Source organism: Chiloscyllium plagiosum, chromosome 27, assembly GCF_004010195.1.
Source record: "Chiloscyllium plagiosum isolate BGI_BamShark_2017 chromosome 27, ASM401019v2, whole genome shotgun sequence".
NCBI classification, from domain to species: Eukaryota; Metazoa; Chordata; class Chondrichthyes; order Orectolobiformes; family Hemiscylliidae; genus Chiloscyllium; species Chiloscyllium plagiosum.
The window spans coordinates 23,224,117-23,242,342 of NC_057736.1; positions in this window are offsets into that span (position 1 = coordinate 23,224,117).

An 18,226-nucleotide genomic window follows, 5' to 3' on the forward strand; every position below is an offset into this window, starting at 1 on the left:
TCTCAGCAAGAGGCCAAGCAATCACTTCTCTAGCTTCCCACAGAGTTCTCGGGTACACCTGATCAGGTCCTGGAGATTTGTTCCTCTGTAACCTCTGTAATCTGGACATTTTGCAAGATGTCACCATCTATTCCCCGACAGTCTATATCTTCCACATCCTTAAATACTAATAACATTGATGCAAAAATATTCGTTTAGTATCTTCCCCATCTTCAGCGGCTCCACACAAAGGCCGCCTTGCTGATCGTTGAGGGGTCCTATTCTCTCCCTAGTTACCCTTTTGTCCTTAATGAGTCAGAGTCTGTACAATGTGTTGCTGGAAAAGCGCAGCAGGTCAGGCAGCATCCAGGGAACAGGAAAATCGACGTTTCGGGCATAAGCCCTTCTTCAGGCTGAAGAAGGGCATAAGCCCTTCACCCTGAAGAAGGGCTAATGCCCGAAACGTCGATTCTCCTGTTCCCTGGATGCTGCCTGACCTGCTGCGCTTTTCCAGCAACACATTTCCAGCCTTAATTCTACTTGCCAACACTATGTAATATCCCCTTTTTGCCCTCCTGACTTCCCTCTTAAGTATACCCCTACTTTCTTTATACTCTTCTAAGGATTCACTCAATCTATCCAGTCAGTACCTGACATATGCTTCCTTCTTTTTCTTAACCAAACCCTCAATTTCTTTAGTCATCCAGCATTCCCTATACCTACCAGCCTTCCCTTTCACCCTGACAGGAATATACTTTCTCTGGATTCTTGTTATCTCATTTCTGAAGGCTTCCCATTTTCCAGCCGTCCCTTTACCTGCCTCCAATCAGCCTCCAATCAGCTTTTGAAAGTTGTTGCCTAATACCATCAAAATTGGCCTTTCTCCAATTTAGAACTTCAACTTTTAGATCTGGTCTATCCTTTTCCATCATGATTTTAAAACGAATAGAATTATGGTCGCTGGCCCCAAAATGCTCCCCCACTAACATCTCAATCACCTGCCCTGCCTCATTTCCCAAGGGTAGGTCAAATTTTGCACTTTCTCTAGTAGGTACATGCACATACTGAATCAGAAAATTGTCTTGTACACACTGAAGAAATTCCTCTCCATCTAAACCCTTAATACTATGGCAGTCCCAGTCGATGTTTGGAAAGTTAAAATCCCCGACCATAACTATCCTATTATTCTTACAGATAGCTGAGATCTCCTTACAAGTTTGTTTCTCAATTTCCCTCTGACTCTTAGGGGGGCTATAATACAATCCCAATAAGGTGATCATACCTTTCTTATTTCTCAGTTCCACCCAACTAACTTCTCTGGATGTATTTCCGGGAATATCCTCCCTCAGCACAGCTGTAATGCTATCCCTTATCAAAAATGCCACTCCCCCTCCTCTCTTGCCTCCCTTTCTCTCCTTCTTGTAGGATTTGTATCCTGGAACATTAAGCTGCTAGTCCTGCCGATCCCTGAGCCATGTTTCTGTAATTGCTATGATATCCCAGTCTCATGTTCCTAACCATGCCCTGAGTTCATCTGCCTTCCCTGTTAGGCCCCTTGCATTGAAATAAATACAGTTTAATTCTCCCATACACCAGCACCTCAGCCATGCATTCATCTGCTCTATCCTCCTATTCCTGCCCTCACTAGTTCATAGCACTGGGAGTAATCCAGATATTACTACCCTTGAGGACCTCCGTTTTAAATTTCTGCCTAACTCTCTGTAATCTCCCTACAGAATCTCAACTTTTTCCCTTCCTATATCGTTGGTTCCAATGTGGACAATGACCTCTTGCTGGCCCCTCTCCCCCGTGAGAACATTCTGCACCCTATCTGAGACATCACCATTCTGCTTTTTCTCTGCTGGCCACAGAAATGTCTGTCTGTCCCTCGGACTACAGAATCCTCTAACACAATTGATCTCTTGGAAGCTGACGTACCCCTCATTGCATTAGAGCCAGTCTCAATACCAGAAACTTGGCTGTTCGTGCTACGTTCCCCTGAGAATCCATCACCCCCTACATTTTCCAAAACAGCATACCTGTTTGAAATGGGTATATCCACAAAAGACTCCTGCCCTCGGTGCCGCCTCTCTTACCCTTCCTGAAGTTAACCCATCTATGTATCTGAGACTTGCCCCCCTTCCTATAACTGCCATCCATCACATACTGTTGCTGTTGCAAATTCCTCATCGCTTCTATCTGTCTCTCCAACCGATCCACTCGATCTGATAAGGTTCGCATCCAACAGCATTTATGGCAGATATAATCTGCAGTAACCCTTAAACTCTCTTTAAACTCCCACATCTGGTAAGAAGTACATCTCACTGCAAAGGCCATTTTTGCTCCTTCACAATCTACAGACCCAGAAAATAACACCGTCTTATTCCTCTACAAAACACTGCCCCAGGTTAAATTAAGAGCTTTGGCTTATATTTTAAGTTTAATCAAGAGACTTATCTCCAAAAACATATTATCGAGAAAGAACCCACTATACTCACTAATACAGCCTTTCTCTTGGACAGACTTAAAACAACAATTAACTTATCTGATTCTGTGCTGTGAATTTCGCCCAACAGTTCCTCCAAGAATCGTTGTGAATTTCACTGTTTGTTAATTTTCCCAGATGCATTCCGACGTCCAGCGACACATGAATTCAAAAACAGCAAAGGCAATAACTGCAGGTTCTCTCTCTCTCCTGCACTGTCCTCACCATGTGCTTCCTTTGTCTGCTCTTCTCCCTTTTAAAACTGCTGTTGTTCTGACTTTTTTTTTCCAAAGTTCCAAAACAATGCAACAGCATATAAAACAGTAATTGCTGCTCCTGGAATTGAAGGCAATTACCTCCAGCACCTAAAATACCTCAAAAAAAAGGAGCAGCTCTTACAGCCAGAAATTTTTCCCGTCCTCCATCTTGGATTACCCAGAACCATGTTAAAGATAGACAGAAAGTGAGGACTGCAGATGCTGGAGATCAGAGCTGAAAATGTGTTGCTATAAAAGCGCAGCAGGTCAGGCAGCATCCAAGGAGCAGGAGAATCGATGTTTCGGGCCTGAGCCCTTCTTCAGGAAAGATAGACAGAATGCAGGCTTTACTCTCTGTGAGAAATGTCAATTATCTAGAAAGACAATAACACTCCTACTGCACCTTCTCGAAGAACAAGGCATCATAGTGAATCCAAGGATGAAAAAGTGAGACCGTAGCATTGAAGTGTATGGAAATTGCACATTCCTTCTTAGGCACTGGGAATCAAGTTGGAAATCTTACATCTACATAATCAATCTTACTCAATGCATAAGAGAGCTTTTTTAAAAAAAGCCAATGATTTGAATCAAGAGTAGACTGCATCTTTTGAGAAGACTAAAAGGTACTTTCTATTGATGTTTCAGCACACCACAATCCAAATTGTACCTTCTGAGAACTATAATAGTCCTTATCCAAGTGCATAGAAATGGAATGTGAAAACCAATATATTTTACGTCAAAAGCTTTGATGGAGACTGAACAGAAACAGAGAAGGGAGAGTTAACAGTTATATGGGAATGGATGCACATTATTCACAAACCGAATTTCCAAATGAAAAGAACCAGAAGACTTCAGTAGCATTATTAGGATCAAAAGAAACTAAAAGTGCTTTTAACCATGAAGGACAGCAGTAGATTGAGCAGAAAAAGATGATTTTATTCTTGTAGAAGAAATAGAGTCTAATTCTACCGCAATAACTGACATTTTCTCAGTAAGTGAGGAAAATGTCAGTGAAATTTAAGGAGTTCAAAAATCTGGCAAGGAGTGCACAGTTGTGATAACTCAGTTAGCAAAAACGGTTGAACTATAGCCTAGCAGATCAAGTGCTAGAAAGGTACAATGATGGAAAATGTATCAGTATACAACCATAGAATGATTATACCCAAGCTGATGCAAAGAGTATTTCTACAGAAGCCCTATGTGTCGGGGCAGGGTTGCATCTATCATAGAATGCCTACAGTGTGGAGACAGGCCATTCACCCGAAAAGTCCACATCAACCCGACAAAGAGCATCCCGCCTCCTGTCCTATAACCCTACATTACACATGGCTGACACACTTAACCCTGGACCTTGGGTAATTTAGCATGGCCAATCCAACTAGCTTGTACATTTTTGTACTGTTGGAGGAAACCGGGGCAAACTCTACACAGTCACCCAAGGGTGGATTCGGGCCTGGGTTCCCGACACTGAGAGGCAGCAGTGTTAACCACTGAGTCACCATGCCCCCCCTACCCCCCCGGGTATTTAGGTATCATAAAGTGCAAAGCAAGAGCATGACAACCAGGACAGCGGCCAGGCATTTTGCAAAACAAGAAGGATTCCATTTTGCATTGCCAAATTTGTGGTTGAAAGAGCAATGAGGAATGTGTTGCACTGGAATGCAGACTGGGATTAGCTTTATTCAATTACAAAGTAACACCACTGAGTTATATGCATTTGCAAGCTGACTTCTAAGAGAGAAAGAGGTTAAAAGCAGTTGTATCAGTTTTAGAACATAACCTCAACCTAAACGTCAGACCATGAGAAAGTAAAACAACTAGTGAAAAGCCACAGCGAAAAGCAGTGGAGGTGGTGTATTAGTAGATAGAGGGTGAAACCTTGGTCAACTTTAAAGCCAGAGCAGAAAGCATTGTTAAAGAATAGGGAGTGAGAAGTTACAGTCATCAGAAAAACAGAAAAAAACAAACTCCTTTATGATTAAAAGAGACATACAGGAGCAGGTAAGCCTTGATCTTATTCAAGTCAAGAAGTGAAACCAAGTATAATCAATCTCTATGGGGGTCATAATATATTCTTGAAGGGGAATGTCATGGCCTACTTAGGCTTCCAACATTGAGTTTGGAGCAGAAGCAAAATTGGTCAACTCTTCCTTAATCAATCATGCCATCTCCTGTTGCAAACAGGCAGTGAGCATGAGTTAGTGACTTTAAAAGCTAGTCAATTCCTAGAATTGACATTCCTTATTTGGGGTTCCCTGTTGAGCTACTTGAACTGCCCTCATCTAATCAGTTTCTCCTACATAGACCCCCTGAATAATTTCTCACAATCTAAACTGATCCTTTAAGTCTGAAGCAAGGAATTCTGGAGTGAGTAATTCACCTCCTGATTCCATAATACCTACTCCCCATCTACGAGGACAAATCAGGAGAATAATCGAATATTGTCCTCCTGTCTGGATGAATGCCACTCCAACAGCATCAAGGATCATGCCATCATTTCAGTCAAAGCAACACTCTTGATTGGCATCTCAGTAATCACCTTCAACATTCAACATTCATTCCCTCCACCCCAATGCACGGAGACAACAGTATGTACCATCTTAAAAACTCAGCCTGGCTCTTTCATTAGCCATTTCCAATCCAATGATATCTGCCACCTCGGAGTTCAAAAGCACCAGATGCTTGGGAACACCAGTACCTGGATGTTTCCCTCCAAACTTCATACCAGCTTAACTTGGAAAAATATCACCATCTTCTTCACTTCATTGGATAATAATCCTGAAATTCTGTACTGACAATTGTCCAGGGAAATTATGGGTGGGAGGTAAATGCCCCCATTGTCAGTCGTGCCCACATCTCAGAAAAGAATAAATGCAATAAAAAGTTATATTGACTAATTGAAGAGGGAAAATCAGCTTTCTTTTCTTAACCCCACTCTTGGTCTGTAACCACAATTCTACTTAGCAATCAGCTGCCACACTTGAATGAAAACGTAGTTCTCTAGAAAATGAAAGAGCAAATGAACAATGGTTTCCTGAGTGACAATGACTTTTTAAAATTGTTAGCCATAAAAAAAAGACAACAATGATGAAACTTTCTCACATGCAAACTCACATAATAATTTTAAAAGGGAATGTGTTTGGTACCGATTGGAAAAAATAAGGCTATATATTTTAAAAGTCCTGAGAGGCTTTGACATGTTAGATTTTAAACTTGAGGCCACAGTTGATAAATCACAGAATTATTTCCAGAATCAATCAATCTCTTGAGTTCTTGGTGCATGTATTTTTCCAAAGCTGCTTTTCAGCTGGGTACTGTTTTCTGAGATAATGAGAGAAACAGGTTAGGAAAGAGAATTCCTGCTCTTGTTATCACAAATTCTTTTTTTCTTCTCTCTTTGCTCAAAGTGGGCTGTTGAAATATAGTCCGATGTATATTCCTGAGTCTAGCTGCATTATCTTTCCAATATGGCTGATTGGCAGACAGGCTTTTGAACTACAAATATGGGAAATTATCATACACATGCAAATTAAACAGGAGATGTGAATTGTTTGACACTGATTCAGAGGCCTGATTTCAATGTCTTTAGATAAAATGTGACTTCAGTGCAGACAGCTTTGTCTATTCCATATGGATCTTATGAAGCTTGCCTCAATCTATGGCTAGGAGGCCACTTCAACAATTTTGAGTCCAATTTTCTTCTTTTTAATGAACCAGTTTTGTCCATCAAAGCTTATGGTATAACAATCAGAAGAAAGAAGTTCATATTAAATAAACCATGTTTATCGACCTTATAATAGTATGTAGTATAGATTTACCCACAGTGATTGGCAGCCAGAACACAAGATAGCAGTGAGGAATGAGCTGAAGTGGGACTTGTCAATTGATGTTTGCAGCCAAGTATAAAATGATCTAATTCAATGATTTCAGATTTCCTATATAAACAGATACAATGGACACACTTGGCAGTCTGACAGTGTCCGTGTGGAGAGAGAAACAGAGATAATGTTTTGTTTGATGACCGATAGTCAAAATGGAAAAGTCATTGACCTGAAACATGAACTCTGTTCCTCTCTGTCTTGATGTTGTCTGACCTTTGTGTAGAACTAGCATTTTCTCTTTATTTTGGATTTTGAACATCTCTGCAATATATTGTTTTTGTATCATATTTCATAACTCCTGGAAGTCAGTCCAGTCACTGTGATATTCAGGAAATGTGAATTAGTTTGAACAAGCTGATTCTATGCACATTTTGCCACCAACAGTTGAGGAGGCTAATTCCACTGTTGCCTTCCATGCTGTATCTGCAGTAGATGAGCAAATATTAGATCAGGAACCCTTAAACCTGTTAGGCCTGATTCAGTGCATTGCTTTCCTGAAGGATGTGGGTAGGCTCTATCAGTTAATGTAGGATACATGGAAATGAGACAGAAATGGATCAAAAAACGTTAGGGATAAGGATGTTACTTTAAAAAAAAACTTTTTACTAAGTTGTTTAACTAAAGTAAAAAGCAATTTTTATTCTTTGCACTGAATAGTCCAAAAATATTTGGTGCACTTCATGCAAACTCATCTGTTATATGCTTACAAATTCACACTTCACATTCTCACATTTCAGGAATCCACTGGACAATGTGGATTAATACCACATATCTCTGGGCCCTCTGCTCAATGAGAGCAGAAATTCAGTATTACCTCCTGTGTGTCAGTACAGCCTTTGGCCATCTGAGGACCAGAGCTTTCAAAGATAAAGATTTGAAACTTGGCACCAAGCTCATGGTCTACAGTATAGTGATATTATCTGCCTTTCTGAATGCTTTGCAGAAATCTCAAATTACAAAGGAGATGTCATTAGTGATGCCTCTGCAAACTCCTGCAAGTCTAGTAGCAGGTTAGGGGCTCCAATATCAGTGTCCCTCACTCAGGTATTAAGTATGATATGTCAGCTGTGTTGGATGGGCCGCTCCGTCTGCATATCTGACACAGCCTCCTGTAATGCTCTCTGAACTCTGTACTTCATCATGGCAAGTGGTTACCAGAGGAAACACTTGAAAAACATCCTCAAAGCCTCTCTGAAAAAATACAAAATCCCAACCAATTCGTGGTAATCTCTTTCTCAAACTGGTAGAGAAGCATCCAGAAAGATGACCACCAGTTTAAGACAAGCCCTGGTGCAGGCCAAGTGTAAACTGTGGAAGGAGCTTGCAAAAACATAAGCATCCCACTCGTGTTATCTAGTGCATCCAGCCCAGCCTGGGGCCTGGTGTAAGAATCCAGTTTAGTCACCTCAAGGCCCACAACTCCAGTGCGGAATAAAGTCATCCATAGTATCAAGGGACTGCCTTTGAGGAGGAAAGGTGAGACTCCATCTGAATCATCATGTCATTCATTTGGCTGTGGTTTGCATAAGATCCAATTTCAAACTTCCAGAGAAATAGACCATACTAATGCTTTACAGAACTATCCTCAATTTCTTCAGCCAGTCAAACTCAAGTAAATCAAACAATGCACCATCTGAATTTAATTGCAGGACAATATCCAGTCGAATCCAAGATTTTAGTTAGATCACGTGATGATGGTATATTGTCATTTGGTTGTAGCTGTGAGTAAAACGCAGTAAAGTGTTTGTCATTCAAACAAAGCCCAGGTTTGTAAAATGAGATTGGGATGGGACTTAAACATGGCTTTGCCAGAACTTGCATGTCAAGGCAGTTTTTAAACTTAAGAGTGATCTCCCCAAAACAAGCAATCTAATGTATTCAAAAGTATCATTCTGCACAATACTTCTTTTACCATATGGATTAAAATAGAGGTGTCAGTAAGTTCACACAGCTGCATCAAGTGTACAATATTCTTTTAAGTGGTAGGTGGTGGTTAAGATCTCATTACATCTGTGGTTTACTGTGTATTGAACCACAACACAAATATCTGAAAAATGCACCAGAAGTAGCATAATGGAACACTAGGTGAAATTACTATGTATTGAATACTTAATGTAAAATGATAATTCAGATCAACATATTTCTCTCATACAACATTGAATATATTGAGTGATCAAATGAGAGATTCACACACTGATGCCATCTCAACTGCACCTCCATTTCACAATAGTAGCTGGAAAATAGATGCTGAGACTACTTTTAACAGAACTTCCCTACTGGAGCAATATACAAAAGCATCAACTCAAGTAGTCCAGTAGATTTACATTTTGTCTGGCTATTTTTAACATGACATATCCAGAGGTAGGTGAGACTTCGAACACAGACCTTCTGGCTCAAAGGTAGGAACAATACCGCTATGCCACATGATGACACCCATGACAGTACAGAATTCCCTCAGTATTACTCGAGAGTGATAACTCACATTCTGGAGTGGGACTTAAACTCAATTCAGAGACAACTGTATCACTAAGAAGCCTCAGCTCCACTAGCTGTGTTCAGTTTGCAACAATTACATTATGGTGAGAAGTTAGGGGTAGGGGATGGATCACAACACCAGCTAAAAACACGCCCATATGTAAATGTTTGATAAGGACAAGCCTTCACTGGCTTGCATGGGAAAGCAATTCTGATTTTAATGCAAGTATACTCTAATAAAATCCCAATCAAATCTGAGGTGGAGTGTGTGATGGAGAGGTCTGTTGTAGGCTTAAGCCATTCTTGAAAAAAAATAGATTTGTCCGAATTCCATTGACACAGATTTTGCTATAAAGACAATGAGGCTAATGTTACCCATCCTTTTTTTAAGCATAAGCAGTTTCAGATAATGTGGAGATAAATAATATTATTTAAAACTTTCTGCTCAAATTGTGCTGCCAATAGTTTTACAAAAACCATTAACATACATTGAATGGTGATGAAGCTTCTAGATTAACGTAGTAGGTACAACCTAAACTCATGACAAAAAGTTAAGATTTGTCATTACCTTTTTATCAAAATAATGAGTGTTCATATCTGTCAATTGACTTCAGTGACATCGAAAGTTAACTGCTAAAATTGTAAAGTCTTGTTCCTTCAGTTTTTAATTGCTTTTGGAGGTTTTCAAAATGTCAGATTTAATGATACATCTGTTTTTGTTATGGCCAACTTAGAAAAGCTGGAATGACTTCCTTCTTTACTTATTGCCCACTGACCACAACAAAGACAGCCAGAAAGAAGAATAGTAATTATTGTAATTAACACCCAAATTTAATAAAAATAATGAAAATGCTGACTCTGACACATTCATGGAATAAACGCACAACTAAGTTTCAAAATGTGGTCTTAAGAGTCCAAAATAAGTCGGTAGTATACAGATCTTGTCGATTAGTGATTTAAATGGTTTCAGAATGGACTTTATGGTTTTTCTGGATTTTGCATTAGAAGTCCTAACAAAGTTGACAGATGTCGAGAGTGTGGCGTTGGAAAAGCACAGCAGGTCAGGCAGCATCTGAGGAGCAGGTGTATCAATATTTCGGGCATAAGCCCTTCATCAGGAATTTTACCTGTTACAGATGGTGACTGATAACCTGTTACAGATGGTGGCTGATGACCTGTTACAGATGGTGGCTGATGACCTGTTACCTTGCTTCTGGAAACAGCAGCTGTAGGATTGATTCTTAAAACACTGTGGTGCATGGCTGTTTATTCAATAGGCAGGGTTCAAGCTTGTAGGATGAGTGGAGAGAAATTATGCTTCTTTGGCATCTCTCCTTATGTCCCAGAAAAAAAAAACAGCTTATTAAAAGAGGGGTAATTGACTTATCACATGACCTCTGCTCACCAACTGACCAGTTTCCCAAACACAGTCACTGCAACTTTCCTCCAGGACGATAGTTTAGATACTGTTAGATCTTAGTTAGAAGAGTTCCCTTCTGTCAACTAGATCTTTTGTCCAAAGTGATTGTGTGTAATGTCTTGTTCCATACCTATTTATGGCTGTCTTATGAATGGGTTAAGAAATAGGGTATTTTACATTCATCTTGTAATTGTTTCTGATGGGATTTTCTACTCACTCTGCCTTATTATAATAGCTTTGTAATTTTCAGGTAGAGCTATATTAAAGATTAGCCATCATAAAAGCTGTTGCTCCTGTCAGGTCTTTTAAAACTCAACCAGTGGTTTCAGCCCAATAAATGATTAGCTCACATTCCATAACAATTTTACTTTCCCTTTCTGACATTTTTTCCTATCTGTCTCAGTAATATTTTCAACTGATGACAAAAACATAATTAAAAGCTGCATTTAGTTTCTCTAAAAATAATGAATCTGATATAAAAAGGCTTGTATTTATATAGCACTATTAATTGAATCATAGATTCCCCACAGTGTGGAAGTGGCCATTTGGTCCAGTGAGTCCACACTGACCCTCCAAAGGGCATCCGACCCACACCCACCCCTCTACCCTATCCCTGTAACCCCGTATTTCCCATGGCCAATCCATCTAACCTGCACATCTTTGGACTTCACCTTCATGACCTTAGCAAAGCCAGGTGAAATAACTTCTGGCCACAAAACAACAACTAACCAAATTATTCTAGGATTGAAAGATTACATTTATGACAGAAAGCTTGAAAAGCCAGAATTTTATTGACTTTAAAAGGGAAATTTAAGGAATCGGTCATGGATGCTGACTTCTTCCAATGCCTTACTCCAGCTTCAAATGAAACTTATGGCATTGCCTTCCTCTGCTTCCTTCTTGATAAATCCAATAATATTTGGCTGTTTCCCATCCCTGACCCTCTGTAAATGTCAGCTCATTGAGAACTTTGTCATACCCAAACCCGCACTAAATCCTATCTCCTAAAACTCAGACTAGATTGGAATGAGTAGTTTGTCTTATGAGGCAAGGTTGGTGAGACCAAGGCTTGTTTTCATTGGGGTTTAGATGACTGAGGGGTGACTTAATTGAAGAACGGTCTTGACAATGTTGGCATGGAAAAGATGTGGGTGAGCCAGAATTAAGAGACATTGTTTTAAAAGTAAGGGTCCCCCTTTTAGAACAGAGATGAGGAAGATTTAATTTGATTTGATTTATTGTCACATGTACCAAAGTACAGGGCAAAGCTTCGTTTCTCTCAGAGGGCTATGTGACTTTGGAACAGTTTGCCTTAGAAGATGGTGGAGGCAGTGCTATTGAATGTTGTTAAGATGGAGACAGATAGTTTATTGTTAGGCAACAGAATCAAAACTGGGAATATGGAATTCAAAACACAAACAAATCAGCAATGACCTTATTGATTGGCAAAGCAGGCTTGAGGGTAAAATAAGCCTGCTTCTGCTTCTAATCCAAATGTATATATGTCATCTTGCGTAGAAATTTCTTCATGATTGTGACTCTCCCATCTTTGCAACTTCCTACATTCCCAAAATCATACCCAAACTCTCCTTTTCTGCTCATTTGAAATTCTTGGCTTAATTTTAATCCACCATTGACAGAGGACATGCAGGTCCTGGGCCTCCTTCACCGCCGGTCCCTCACCACCCGATGCCTGGAGGAAGAACGCCTCATCTTCCGCCTCAAAACACTTCAACCCGATGGCATCAACGTGGATTTCACCAGTTTCCTCATTTCCCCTTCCCCCACCTCACCCCAGCTCCAACCTTCCATCGGATGCTGCCTGACCTGCTGTGCTTCTCCAGCACCACTCTAATCTAGAGTCTGGCTTCCAGCATCTGCAATCCTTGTTTTTACCTAGTTGTATTTTCAGTCAGTAGGCCCATGTTCTGAAATTATCTTCCAAAATTCTCTGCTGCTCTACTTCTGTCACCTTATTCAAAACCTTCCTGAAAGTCTACATCTTTGTCTCATTTTTTGCTCAGTCCCTCCTAATATATCCATGTCCATTTTTTAAAAAAATGTTGCTTCTGTGTATCAGTTTGTGACATTATTTCCAATATCAAAGGTACCATATACAGTATATCCTCAATTATCCAAATGAGACGGGCAGGGAGTATTTTATTCAGATCTGATCTGATCGTAAACAAGAGGTAATTTGTGAGTTCCAGTTATCCGAACATGCCTCGGTTATCCAGCAATGCTTGTCATAATGCCATTTAACTGATAACTGAATGCTGAGTTGCCTAATGCCATTTTTATGAGACCTTGAGATCTTGTTCAGATAATCCAAAATTCGGAAACTGATATTTGGATAATCGAGGTTGTACTATCAATGCAAGCCAATATTGTTAAAGCAGCTAATGCCACATATTGGTTCAGCATTTGCTGGAAGAGTTAAAATGAACATCACAATTATTTTTCCCACACCGTCGTTACCTTGTGTTTTGTTTTCCTTCTTGATGTTAGTTAATTTAAAATTAATGTTCTTAAGATCCACAGTCAGAGTTCAAGTGAAATAGCCTCCATCATGTCTACTTCTCAGCATTTTAAAGGGCCTGGGTCACGCCTGTCCTCACAAGCAGAGCTGATGACGAGAGATTACTTAGCATTCATTTCACAACCGTTCTCAGTGAATAATGCAAAAGAGCTGCTGGTGCTCTTAAAAGTAGGCACACCTGACTTTTAATATCCTGTCCTCGTTCTTTATTGTCTAGACAAATAATTACAGCTATTTATCCTTGTCCTTAGCAGTACTGTAAGGAGCTGCAATGAAAGGACTGCATTAAGATGATGGCCAGTACATCAGGGCAGACAGCATGGAGTCCACTCGTGTGGCAATTGGACACATGGGACAACATGCAACAATCACAGAGTATTTCCACAATGCTTATGTCTCTGTCACAAGTGAGAATGGAAAAGAGTGCACCATGAGGTTTCTAACACATGGTTTCTATACAGTCATTTTCATATAACACACATTTATGTGTGTGTGTGTGTGCATGTGTGCAGGAGGTGGTAGGGGGTAGAGAGGTCTCCCTGTATGTAATTAAAGCACAATAAACTTTATGTCTAATGCTTGATAGACTGTGTCAGCAACAGAAAGGAAAATAGTGGCCATCAATGAAGAGAGTTATTTTCCTTGGCTGTGATTGTTATCAGTCATTGGCACCAGTTGCTAATCAAGTAAGTTTTATTCAGTGGTTCATTGTTCTTTTTTGCCTGTGACTGGCAAACTGGATCCTACCTTAAAGCAAGATGATGTATTGTGGTGGCCGTAAACCTGCAATTCTCAGATCAGAGGCACAGCGGAAAACAAACCAGTTACCTTCCACGTGCTGTGGTTGTTAAATGGGTAGAAAGCAACTCCTGGCTGTAAACAGTGAACCTTTCAAGTAAGAGAATTGGTTTCCCTCAGTAGCCCATAGAGCGCAGATGCCAGAAAAATGTGGCTGTGGCTTCTTATCACCTTTCAATCTAGACATTGCTATTTTTAATTTACATACTGTGTCTGAACAACAGCTTGCCAAATTCTCGTGAGTCAGAACCATTATGTCCTAGAGGGCATTTTTCACCTATTCACAAGTGGTGTCCGTCAGGAAAGCTAAATCCCCGTCACTCCTGTTTAACCCTTCAGGAGACTTCCTGTACCACATCCAATCAAAAGAAAGTTCTAAGTTTCTGGCAACATTGGAAAACCACAATCCAACCCAGGCAGAACCGTCTGAAAATTATAATCCCTTAGATTTTGAGAAGCTATTGCCTTTTCGATACAGCAGATATTGTGTATTGAAGCAATACAAGTGCTGTGGATAAATCCCAGACAGATATCAGCAAGTGGGAGGTAAACCAGTCAGCTGTTGCTAGGGGAGTAGAGAAATAAATTATCAAGTAAATTGCTCAGACAACATCATCCAGGGAAATAGTCGGTCAGTCTAAAGGATGTGTACTGCCATTCCACTACATTACATGGATAACTGGGATTTAGTGGTGACTCTCCTTGTTCCCCAACTTAAGATAATGCCAGAACTATGGAATCCAGTGGTGAAGTGGAAAAACATGGCACGTAGCTAACGATCACTTACCATTTCACATAAGTCAGCCAGTAGGCTCACTTTCCACTTGGAAAAAATCAGCTATGTGTGTTTTCCTCACATTCAAAAAGGGGGTTAATTATCTCTCACTAAGCCTGCTTTGGTCTCCCAAAACATCTCCAGCTCCTGGAAAATTTGAGTACACTGATAGTATCCCAAAAACACCAGATATGAAATAACCAGTTATAACATGGTGCTTATTTGCTAACCGTGCAGCATGAGTGGGTGGAAAACGAGTTAATGCTTTAAAGACTACAGTCACAATTCTGCAATTAAAATAAAAAAAAAACCCTAGACAGCATTGGTGGAATGCGGTCCTCCCACTTGTGTTCCGTGGTAGCAAGATCATGTATAGATATGTGCTTCAAAAACATCACTTACCTTTGCTTTTTTGGCTCCAGTCCAGACACTAGGCGCCAAGGAGAAATTAAACCTCTACATGGCACATCTACTGACCATGTCCACATAAAGGTTTTAACACCCCCTACACAAGTGGAGTGGAGGGACAATGAAATGGCATTTCACCACAATTATTTTGTCTGTTTAGTTCTTAAATGCTGGCAATTTAAAATAGAAATTTAAACAAATAATTAACTTACAGAAACCAGTTTAGGTTATTAAATTAGTTCAATGTTCAGTTGTAATTTTTTTTAGAAATCAACTGTACAGGGCCTTGAACATCCAGAATAGGAAACTGCACAGACTGAACTCCAAAATGTTTTTTAAAAAAATCATGAGGACAAATAATATTTCAAATTGATAGAAAGCTTCAAAAGAATTTATTTAAAAAATGTAAGCATATTGATGGTAAGAGAAAATGAGTTGCGACTGGAATGAGAACAAAGAAGAATTTGTATGGGTCCATACAAGAAGGTTTGGAATACTTGGATCTAGAAAATTAGTGGAAAAGTCTTCAGGCTGAATTCTCAGTGTGGTCTCGCATCAAAGCGGGTTTCCCAGCGTCTGAAAGCCACTGGACTCAGTCAAAATGAAGAATGTGCAAAATGACAGGAGGAGGTCAGAGAATGGCATTAACTGAGCAGCCCATTTGCTGGTGCAGACAATGATAGGCCATGCCATCTCCTTCAATGCTGCAATAATTCTGAGATCACAAATGTCACAGCTTGGGAGAGGCAAGCAAAGAAGATGACTGCATTCCACCAATGCTGTCTAGAGTTTTTTTTATTTTGATTTTAATTCACAGGAATTCTTACAGAGGCGCCTGGTCCATTCTGGGAACCTTTACAATTCCTGGCCTTTTTGTTTAGTAAACACATTTTGAAGCTTTTGGAAGTGCTTCATTTCAAAGTACCGTCTAGATCTCATTCCTTCCCAATAGCACTCATCTTTCCCGATCAGGCTCCCAGCAGGACATTTTTGTGGGCCCTTCCATTCTCTGCCTCACATTCCTCTTCCACTCATCATCCTTAATTGGATGGTGAATATATTGGGAGCCAGTTCACAGGCTACCTTGTGTAAACTTGTGCCACTAAGCACACTGCTGAGAAGCGCATACTCAGGACTTGCAGATGATTGGGTAACTAAAATTTCAAAAGCTATTTAAAAACACTTCTAAAAAGCAATTCCAAAACAGTCTGCCACTATATAATGGGCTTTTGCCTTCAGCAGGGTTTTTGTATTTAATGGGCCAATACTTATATTAGCTTTCATTAGATAATAATTGGACATGAATAACATGGTGATGAAAGATTCCATAAATATTTATTCAGCTCCCAGTAGGTACATCACAGTCACAGACTTTGCAGTCTCTGGGCTAATAGTAACCTATTTGGTTACAAACAGTTTCAAGTCATGTTTCAAGTGACCCCAGTTAAGATGAAATCTGGCATCTTTATATCCTCAGGTTACATACTATAATCTGCAGCTTTGAGGCATAACATAGCAACTCCTTTTTCCAATGCAAAAGAAATCCCAAACAGATACACATGATCAGACATAAGCATGTGTTGTCAATTTGAAATTGTACAAACAGGCAAAAACAAAGTTAGCAAGTTTAACAATTCAAATTTCAATGCTGCACCTTCGAGGTTTGACAACTCATCTTGAACTGGTGATTGTCCATCTGCCTGGAGAGGCCCCTGTTGTTTTCATTTGCTGTTGGTTAACATCTTGTTTATCCTGCAGCTTGTTGCTATCACTCAACATCACCATGCAATCATCATCAGTCATCTTTCTGACTGTCTTTGGGTATGATTATCATGTTTACATTGGTCTGAGCCTGGCTTTGGTTCTTCTCAATGTAGTACCATGGTCTGTAAGGATTTTCTATGATCTGAGCTCATTACATTTCTCAGAAACCTTTGCTGGGTTCCAGGTATTTGTAATTGGATTTTCTGCCACCCACTTTCTAACGAGCACACATTAGAGGGTGTTCTCTATCTGTTCACTAGTCATGTACCTGCTTCATTCTTCAATGATTGCACCTCGAATATTCTGCATCTCAGAATAGACAGTCAATTAATTGCTAGGCAAGATTATCACAATTACCTTCAGAGCATGATTTGTTCTTTGGATGGTAATGTCTTTTCCATTGGTGTTGCATTGAACTGCAGCAAGTCAATGTGAAATTCTTGTTGTTGTTGCTTGACACTTAGAGTTATAGAGTCATAGAGATGTACAGCATGGAAACAGACTCTTCAGTCCAACCCGTCCATGCCGACCAGATATCCCACCTGCCAACACCCGGTCCATATCCCTCCAAACCCTTCCTATTCATATATCCATCCAAATGCCTCTTAAATGTTGCAATTTTACCAGCCTCCACCACTTCCTCTGGCAGCTCATTCCATACACATACCACACTCAGTGTGAAAAAGTTGCCCCTTAGGTCCCTTTTACATCTTTCCTCTCTCACCCTAAACCTATGCCCTCTAGTTCTGCACTCCCCCACCACAGGGAAAAGACTTCATCTATTTAACCTATCCATGCCTCTCATAATTTTGTAAACCTTTCTAAGGTCACCCCTCAGCCTCCGACGCTCCAGGGAAAACAGCCCCAGACTGTTCAGCCTTTCCCTATAGCTCAAATTCTCCAACCCTGGCAACATCCTTGTAAATCTTTTCTGATAGGAAGGAGACCAGAATTGCATGCAATATTCCAACAGTGGCCTAACCAATGTCCTGTACATCCGCAACATGACCTCCCAACTCCTGTACTCAATACTCTGACCAATAAAAGAAAGCATACCAAATGCCTTCTTCACTATCCTCTCTACCTGCGACTCCACTTTCAAGGAGCTATGAACCTGCACTCCAAGGTCTCTTTGTTCAGCAATACTCTCTAGAATCTTACCATTAAGCGTATAAGTCCTACTAAGATTTATTTTCCCAAAATGCAGCATCTCGCATTTATCTGAATTAAACAACATTAGCCACTTCTCGGCCCATTTGCCCATCTGACCTAGATCCTGTTGTAATCTGAGGTAACCCTCTTCGCTGTCCACTACACCGCCAATTTTAGTATCATCTGCAAACTTACTAACTGTACCTCTTATGCTCACATCCAAATCATTTATGTAAATGACAAAAAGTAGAGGACCCAGCACCGATCCTTGTGGCACTCCACTGGTCACAGGC